Below are 9,495 nucleotides of genomic sequence, written 5' to 3' on the forward strand. Positions count from 1 at the left end.
CTCTTCCCCATCCCCTTTCCTCCTGCGGGATCTCTCTCTTCCCCATCCCCATTCCTCGTGTAGGATCTCTCTTCCCCATCCCCCTTATTCCTGCGGGATATCTCTTCCCCATGCCCTTCCTCTTGTGGGATCTCTCTTCCCCATCCCCCTTCCTCCTGTGGGATATCTCTTCCCCATCCCCCTTCTTCCTGTGGGATATCTCTTCCCTATCCCGCTTCCACCTGTGCGATCTCCCTTCCCCATCCCACATCCTCCTGTGTGATTTCTCTTCCTGATCCCTTTCCTCCTGTGGTATCTCTCTTCCCTATCCCCTTCCTCCTGTCGGATCATTTTCCTCATCCCCCTTACTGTGGGATCTCTATTCCCAATTCCCTTCCTCCTGTGAGATCTCTCCTTCCCATTCCCTTTCTCCCGTAGGATCTCTCTTTTCCATCCCCCTTCCTCTTGTGGGATCTCTCTTCCCCATCCACCTTCTTCCTGTGGGATATCTCTTCCCCATCCCCCTTCCTCCTGTGGGATCTCTCTTCCCCATCCCCTTCCTCCTGTGAGGTCTCTCCTTCCCATTCCCTTTCTCCCGTAGGATCTCTCTTTTCTATCCCCCGTCCTCCTGCGGGCTCTCTCTTCCCCATCCCCCTTCCTCCTGTGGGATCTCACTTCCCCATCCCCATTCCTCCTGTGTGATCTCTCTTCAGGATCCCTTTCCTCCTGTGGTATCTCTCTTCCCCATCCCCTTCCTCCTGTCGAATCTCTTTCCTCATCCCACTTACTGTGGGATCTCTCATCCCCATTACTCTTCTTCATGAGGGATCTCCCATCCCCATCCCCTTTCTCCTCTTAGATCTCGATAACCCATCCCCTTCCACCTGTGGGATCTCTCTTCCCCATCCCCTTTCTCCCGTTGGATCTCTCTTTTCTATCCCCCTTCAACCTGTGGGAACTCTGTTCCCCATCCCACTTCTTCCTGTGGGATCTCTCTTCCCCCTCACTTTCCTCGTGTAGGATATCTCTTCCCCATCCTCCTTCTTCCTGTGGGATCTCTCTTCCCCATCCCCCTTCCTCTTGTGGGGTATCTCTTCCCCATCACCCTTCTTCCAGTGGGAACTCTCTTCCCCATCCGCCTTCTTCCTGTGGGATATCTCTTCCCCATCCCCCTTCCTCGTGCTGGATCTCCTTTACCCATCCCCCTTCCTCCCAAGCGATGATTTTCCCCATCGCCCTTCCTCCTGTGATACCTCTCTTTCCCATCCCCCTACCTCCTGTTGGATCTCTCTTCCTGATTCTGCTTCCTACTGTGAGATCCATAATCCCCATCCACTTCCTCCTGCCGGAAATTTCTTCCCCATCCCCCGTCCTCCTGTGCGATCTCTTTTCCACATCCCCCATCCTCCTGCGGGATCTCTGTTCCCCATCCCACATCCTCCTGTGTGATCTCTCTTCCCGATCCCTTTCCTCCTGTGGTATCTCTCTTTCCTATCCCCTTCCTCCTGTCGGATCATTTTTCTCATCCCCCTTACTGTGGGATGTCTCTTCCCCATTCCCATCCGCCTGTGGGATCTCTCATCCCCATCACACTTCTTCATGAGGGATCTCTCTTCCCCATCCCCCTCCTCCTGTGGGATTTCACCTCCCCATCCCCCTTCCTCATGTGGGATCTCCTTTACCCATCCCCCTTCTTCCTGTGGGATCTCTCTTCCCCATCCCCCATCTTCCTAGGGGATCTCTCTTCCCATTCCCCTTCCTCCTGTGGGATTTCTCTTCCCCATCCCCTTCCTCCTGTGGGATTTCACCTCCCCATCCCCCATCCTCGTGTGGGATCTCCTTTACCCATCCCCCTTCCTCCTGTCGGATCTCTCTTCCCCATCCCCCATCCTCCTTGGGGATCTCTCTTCCCATTCCCCTTCCTCCTGTGGGATCTCTCTTCCCTGTCCCCCTTCCTCCTGCGGGAACTCTCTTCCCCATCCCCCTTCCTCCTATAGGATCTCTCTTCCCCATCCCTCTTCCTCCCGTTGAATCACCCTTCACCATCCGCCTTTCTCCTGTGGGATCTCTCCTTCCTATTCCCTTTCTCCCGTAGGATCTCTCTCTTCTATCCCCCGTCCTCCTGTGGGATCTATCTTCCCCATCCCCCCTCCTGTTGGATATCTCTTCCCCATTCCCCCTCCTGTGGGATATCTTTTCCCCATCCCCCTTCTTCCTGTGGGATCTCTCTTCCCCATCCCATTTCCTCCTGTGGGATCTCTCTTCCCCATCCCCCTTCCTCGTGTAGGATCTCTCTTCCCCATCCCCCTTATTCCTGCGGGATATCTCTTCCCCATGCCCTTCCTCTTGTGGGATCTCTCTTCCCCATCCCCCTTCTTCCTGTGGGATATCTCTTCCCCATCCCCTTTCCTCCTGTGGGATCTCTCTCTTCCCCATCCCCCTTCCTCGTGTAGGATCTCTCTTCCCCATCCCCCTTATTCCTGCGGGATATCTCTTCCCCATGCCCTTCCTCTTGTGGGATCTCTCTTCCCCATCCCCCTTCCTCCTGTGGGATATCTCTTCCCCATCCCCCTTCTTCCTGTGGGATATCTCTTCCCTATCCCGCTTCCACCTGTGCGATCTCTCTTCCCCATCCCACATCCTCCTGTGTGATTTCTCTTCCTGATCCCTTTCCTCCTGTGGTATCTCTCTTCCCTATCCCCTTCCTCCTGTCGGATCATTTTCCTCATCCCCCTTACTGTGGGATCTCTATTCCCAATTCCCTTCCTCCTGTGAGATCTCTCCTTCCCATTCCCTTTCTCCCGTAGGATCTCTCTTTTCCATCCCCCTTCCTCTTGTGGGATCTCTCTTCCCCATCCACCTTCTTCCTGTGGGATATCTCTTCCCCATCCCCCTTCCTCCTGTGGGATCTCTCTACCCCATCCCCTTCCTCCTGTGAGATCTCTCCTTCCCATTCCCTTTCTCCCGTAGGATCTCTCTTTTCTATCCCCCGTCCTCCTGCGGGATCTCTCTTCCCCATCCCCGTTCTTCCTATAGGATCTCTCTTCCCCATCCCTCTTCCTCCTGTTGGATCTCTCTTCCCCATTCCCCTTCCCCCTGAAGGAATTCTTTTCCCCATCCCCCTTCCTCCTTTGAGATCTCTCTTCCACATCCCTCTTCCTCCCGTTGAATCTCCCTTCACCATCCGCCTTCCTCCTGTGGGATCTCTCCTTCCCATTCCCTTTCTCCCGTAGGATCTGTCTCTTGTATCCCCCGTCCTCCTGTGGGATCTCTCTCCCCATCCCCCTTCCTCGTGTAGGATCTCTCTTCCCATTGCCCTTCCTCGTGTAGGATCTCTCTTCCCCATCCCCCGTCCTCCTGCGGGATCTCTCTTCCCCATCCCCCTTCCTCCTGTGGGATCTCACTTCCCCATCCCCATTCCTCCTGTGTGATCTCTCTTCAGGATCCCTTTCCTCCTGTGGTATCTCTCTTCCCCATCCCCTTCCTCCTGTCGAATCTCTTTCCTCATCCCACTTACTGTGGGATCTCTCATCCCCATTACTCTTCTTCATGAGGGACCTCCCAACCCCATCCCCTTTCTCCTCTTAGATCTCGATAACCCATCCCCTTCCTCCTGTGGGATCTCCTTTCCCCATCCCCCTTCCTCCTGTGGGATCTCTCTTCCCCATCCCCTTTCTCCCGTTGGATCTCTCTTTTCTATCCCCCTTCAACCTGTGGGAACTCTGTTCCCCATCCCACTTCTTCCTGTGGGATCTCTCTTCCCCATCACTTTCCTCGTGTAGGATATCTCTTCCCCATCCTCCTTCTTCCTGTGGGATCTCTCTTCCCCATCCCCCTTCCTCCTGAGGGGTATCTCTTCCCCATCACCCTTCTTCCAGTGGGAACTCTCTTCCCCATCCGCCTTCTTCATGTGGGATATCTCTTCCCCATCCCCCTTCCTCGTGCTGGATCTCCTTTACCCATCCCCCTTCCTCCCAAGCGATGATTTTCCCCATCCCCCTTCCTCCTATAGGATCTCTCTTCCCCATCCCTCTTCCTCCTGTTGGATCTCTCTTCCCCATTCCCCTTCCTCCTGAAGGAATTCTTTTCCCCATCCCCCTTCCTCCTTTGAGATCTCTCTTCCACATCCCTCTTCCTCCCGTTGAATCTCCCTTCACCATCCGCCTTCCTCCTGTGGGATCTCTCCTTCCCATTCCCTTTCTCCCGTAGGATCTGTCTCTTGTATCCCCCGTCCTCCTGTGGGATCTCTCTCCCCATCCCCCTTCCTCGTGTAGGATCTCTCTTCCCATTGCCCTTCCTCGTGTAGGATCTCTCTTCCCCATCCCCCTTCCTCATGTGGGAACTCTCTTCCCCATCCCCCTTCCTCCTGTGGGATCTCACTTCCCCATCCCCCTTCCTCCTGTGTGATCTCTCTTCCGGATCCCTTTCCTCCTGTGGTATCTCTCTTCCCATCCCCTTCCTCCTGTCGGATCTCTTTCCTCATCCCACTTACTGTGGGATCTCTCATCCCTATCACTCTTCTTCATGAGAGATCTCTCATCCCCATCCCCTTTCTCCTCTTGGATCTCGATAACCCATCCTCTTCTTCCTGTGGGATCTCTCCCCCATCACACTGCCTCGTCTGGGATCTCCTTTACCCATCCCCCTTCCTCCTGTGGGATCTCTCTTCCCCATCTCCCTTCCTCCTGTAGGAATTCTTTTCCCCATCCCCCTTCCTACTGTGATACCTCTCTTTCCCATCCCCCTACCTCCTGTTGGATATCTCTTCCTGATTCTGCTTCCTACTGTGAGATCCATAATCCCCATCCACTTCCTCCTGCCGGAAATTTCTTCCCCATCCCCCGTCCTCCTGTGCGATCTCTTTTCGACATCCCCCATCCTCCTGCGGGATCTCTGTTCCCCATCCCACATCCTCCTGTGTGATCTCTCTTCCCGATCCCTTTCCTCCTGTGGGATCTCTCTTCCCCATCCCATTTCCTCCTGTGGGATCTTTCTTCCCCATCCCCCTTCTTCCTGTGGGATCTCTCTTCCCCATCCCCCTTCTTCCTGTGGGATATCTCTTCCCCATCCCGCTTCCTCCTGTTGGATATCTCTTCCCCATCCCCCTTATTCCTGCGGGATATCTCTTCCCCATGCCCTTCCTCTTGTGGGATCTCTCTTCCCCATCCCCCTTCTTCCTGTGGGATATCTCTTCCCCATCCCCTTTCCTCCTGTGGGATCTCTCTCTTCCCCATCCCCCTTCCTCGTGTAGGATCTCTCTTCCCCATCCCCCTTATTCCTGCGGGATATCTCTTCCCCATGCCCTTCCTCTTGTGGGATCTCTCTTCCCCATCCCCTTTCTCCCGTTGGATCTCTCTTTTCTATCCCCCTTCAACCTGTGGGAACTCTGTTCCCCATTCAACTTCGTCTTGTGGGATCTCTCTTCCCCATCACTTTCCTCGTGTAGGATATCTCTTCCCCATCCTCCTTCTTCCTGTGGGATCTCTCTTCCCCATCCCGCTTCCTCCTGTGGGGTATCTCTTCCCCATCCTCCTTCTTCCTGTGGGATCTCTCTTCCCCATCAGCCTTCTTCCTGTGGGATATCTCTTCCCCATCCCCCTTCCTCGTGCTGGATCTCCTTTACCCATCCCCCTTCCTCCCAAGCGATGATTTTCCCCATCCCCCTTCCTCCTATAGGATCTCTCTTCCCCATCCCTCTTCCTCCTGTTGGATCTCTCTTCCCCATTCCCCTTCCTCCTGAAGGAATTCTTTTCCCCATCCCCCTTCCTCCTTTGGGATCTCTCTTCCACATCCCTCTTCCTCCCGTTGAATCTCCCTTCTCCATCCGCCTTCCTCCTGTGGGATCTCTCCTTCCCATTCCCTTTCTCCCGTAGGATCTGTCTCTTGTATCCCCCGTCCTCCTGTGGGATCTCTCTCCCCATCCCCCTTCCTCGTGTAGGATCTCTCTTCCCATTGCCCTTCCTCGTGTAGGATCTCTCTTCCCATTGCCCTTCCTCGTGCAGGATCTCTCTTCCCCATCCCCCTTCCTCATGTGGGATCTCTCTTCCCCATCCCCCTTCCTCCTGTGGGATCTCACTTCCCCATCCCCCTTCCTCCTGTGTGATCTCTCTTCCGGATCCCTTTCCTCCTGTGGTATCTCTCTTCCCATCCCCTTCCTCCTGTCGGATCTCTTTCCTCATCCCACTTACTGTGGGATCTCTCATCCCCATTACTCTTCTTCATGAGAGATCTCTCATCCCCATCCCCTTTCTCCTCTTGGATCTCGATAACCCATCCTCTTCCTCCTGTGGGATCTCTCCCCCATCACACTGCCTCGTCTGGGATCTCCTTTACCCATCCCCCTTCCTCCTGTATGATCTCTCTTCACCATCTCCCTTCCTCCTGTAGGAATTCATTTCCCAGTTCCCCTTCCTCCTGTGATACCTCTCTTTCCCATCCCCCTACCTCCTGTTGGATCGCTCTTCCTGATTCTGCATCCTACTGTGAGATCCATAATCCCCATCCACTTCCTCCTGCCGGAAATTTCTTCCCCATCCCCCGACCTCCTGTGCGATCTCTGTTCCCCATCCCACATCCTCCTGTGTGATCTCTCTTCCCCATCTCCCTTCCTCCTGTAGGAATTCATTTCCCAGTTCCCCTTCCTCCTGTGATACCTCTCTTTCCCATCCCCCTACCTCCTGTTGGATCGCTCTTCCTGATTCTGCAATCCTACTGTGAGATCCATAATCCCCATCCACTTCCCTCCTGCCGGAAATTTCTTCCCCATCCCCCGACCTCCCTGTGCCGATCTCTGTTCCCCATTCCCCCGACCTCCTGTGCGATCTCTGTTCCCCATCCCAACATCCTCCTGTGTGATCTCTCTTCCCGAATCCCTTTCCTCCTGTGGTATCTCTCTTCCCTATTCCCCTTCCTCCTGTCGGATCATTTTTTCTCATCCCCCTTACTGTGGGATGTCTCTTCCCCATTCCCATCCACCTGTGGGAATCTCTCATCCCCATCACTCTTCTTCATGAGGGATCTCTCTTCCCCATCCCCCCTCCTCCTGTGGGATTTCACCTCCCCATCCCCCTTCCTCATGTGGGACCTCCTTTACCCATCCCCTTCCTCCTGTGGGATCTCCTTTCCCCATCCCCCTTCATCCTGTGGGATCTCTCTTCCCCATCCCCTTTCTCCGTTGGATCTCTCTTTTCTATCCCCCTTCAACCTGTGGGGAACCTCTGTTTCCCCCATCCCACTTCTTCCTGTGGGATCTCTCTTCCCCATCACTTTCCTCGTGTAGGATATCTCTTTCCCCATCCTCCTTCTTCCTGTGGGATCTCTCTTCCCCATCCCCCTTCCTCCTGTGGGGTATCTCTTCCCCCATCCCCCTTCTTTCCTGTGGGATCTCTCTTCCCCATCCGCCTTCTTCCTGTGGGATATCTCTTCCCCATCCCCCTTCCTCGTGCTGGATCTCCTTTACCCATCCCCCTTCCTCCCAAGCGATGATTTTTCCCCATCCCCCTTCCTCCTATAGGATCTCTCTTCCCCATCCCTCTTCCTCCTGGTTGGATCTCTCTTCCCCATTCCCCTTCCTCCTGAAGGAATTCTTTTCCCCATCCCCCTTCCTCCTTTTGAGATCTCTCTTCCACATCCCTCTTCCTCCCGTTGAATCTCCCTTCACCATCCGCCTTCCTCCTGTGGGATCTCTCCTTCCCATTCCCTTTCTTCCCGTAGGATCTGTCTCTTGTATCCCCCGTCCTCCTGTGGGATCTCTCTCCCCCATCCCCCTTCCTCGTGTAGGATCTCTCTTCCCATTGCCCATTCCCTCGTGTAGGATCTCTCTTCCCCATCCCCCTTCCACATGTGGGATCTCTCTTCCCCATCCCCCTTCCTCCTGTGGGATCTCACTTCCCCATCCCCCCTTCCTCCTGTGTGATCTCTCTTCCGGATTCCCTTTCCTCCTGTGGTATCTCTCTTCCCATCCCCTTCCTCCTGTCGGATCTCTTTCCTCATCCCACTTACTGTGGGATCTCTCATCCCTATCACTCTTCTTCATGAGAGATCTCTCATCCCCATCCCCTTTCTCCTCTTGGATCTCGATAAACCCATCCTCTTCTTCCTGTGGGATCTCTCCCCCATCACACTGCCTCGTCTGGGATCTCCTTTACCCATCCCCCTTCCTCCTGTGGGATCTCTCTTTCCCCATCTCCCTTCCTCCTGTAGGAATTCTTTTCCCCATCCCCCTTCCTACTGTGATACCTCTCTTTCCCATCCCCCCTAACTCCTGTTGGATCTCTCTTCCTGATTCTGCTTTCCTACTGTGAGATCCATAATCCCTATCCACATCCTCCTGCCGGAAATTTCTTTCCCCATCCCCCGTCCTCTGTGCGATCTCTTTTCCCGATCCCTTTCCTCCTGTGGGATCCTCTGTTCCCCATCCCACATCCTCCTGTGTGATCTCTCTTCCCGATCCCTTTCCTCCTGTGGGATCTCTCTTCCCCATCCCATTTTCCTCCTGTGGGATCTCTCTTCCCCATCCCCCTTCTTCATGTGGGATCTCTCTTCCCCCATTCCCCCCTTCTTCCTGTGGGATATCTCTTCCCCATCCCGCTTCCTCCTATTGGATATCTCTTCCCCATCCCCCTTATTCCTGCGGGATATCTCTTCCCCATGCCCTTCCTCTTGTGGGATCTCTCTTCCCATCCCCCTTCTTCCTGTGGGATATCTCTTTCCCCATCCCCCTTTCCTCCTGTGGGATCTCTCTCTTCCCCATCCCCCTTCCTCGTGTAGGATCTCTCTTCCCCATCCCCCTTCCTCCTGTGGGATCTCTCTTCCCCATCTCCCTTTCCTCCTGTAGGAATTCTTTTCCCCCATCCCCCTTCCTACTGTGATACCTCTCTTTTCCCATCCCCCTACCTCCTGTTGGATCTCTCTTCCTGATTCTGCTTCCTACTGTGAGATCCATAATCCCCATCCACATCCTCCTGCCGGAAATTTTCTTCCACATCCCCCCGTCCTCCTGTGCGATCTCTTTTCGACATCCCCCATCCTCCTGCGGGGATCTCTGTTCCCCATCCCACATCCTCCTGTGTGATCTCTCTTCCCGATCCCTTTCCTCCTGTGGGATATCTCTTCCCCATCCCACTTCCTCTGTGGGATCTCTCTTCCCCATCCCCCCTTCTTCCTGTGGGGATCTCTCTTCCCCATCCCCCCCTTCTTCCTGTGGGATATCTCTTCCCCATCCCCGCTTCCTCCTATTGGATATCTCTTCCCATCCCCCCTTATTCCTGCGGGATATCTCTTCCCCATTGCCCTTCCCTCTTGTGGGGATCTCTCTTCCCCATCCCCCCTTCTTCCTGTGGGATATCTCTTCCCCATCCCCTTTCCTCCTGTGGGATCTCTCTCTTCCCCATCCCCCTTCCTCGTGTAGGATCTCTCTTCCCCATCCCCCTTATTCCTGCGGGATATCTCTTCCCCATGCCCCTTCCTCTTGTGGGATCTCTCTTCCCCATCCCCCCTTCCTCCTGTGGGGATATC

The sequence above is a fragment of the Hypanus sabinus genome, unplaced genomic scaffold (genome assembly GCF_030144855.1).
Source record: "Hypanus sabinus isolate sHypSab1 unplaced genomic scaffold, sHypSab1.hap1 scaffold_1185, whole genome shotgun sequence".
Lineage (NCBI taxonomy): Eukaryota > Metazoa > Chordata > Chondrichthyes > Myliobatiformes > Dasyatidae > Hypanus > Hypanus sabinus.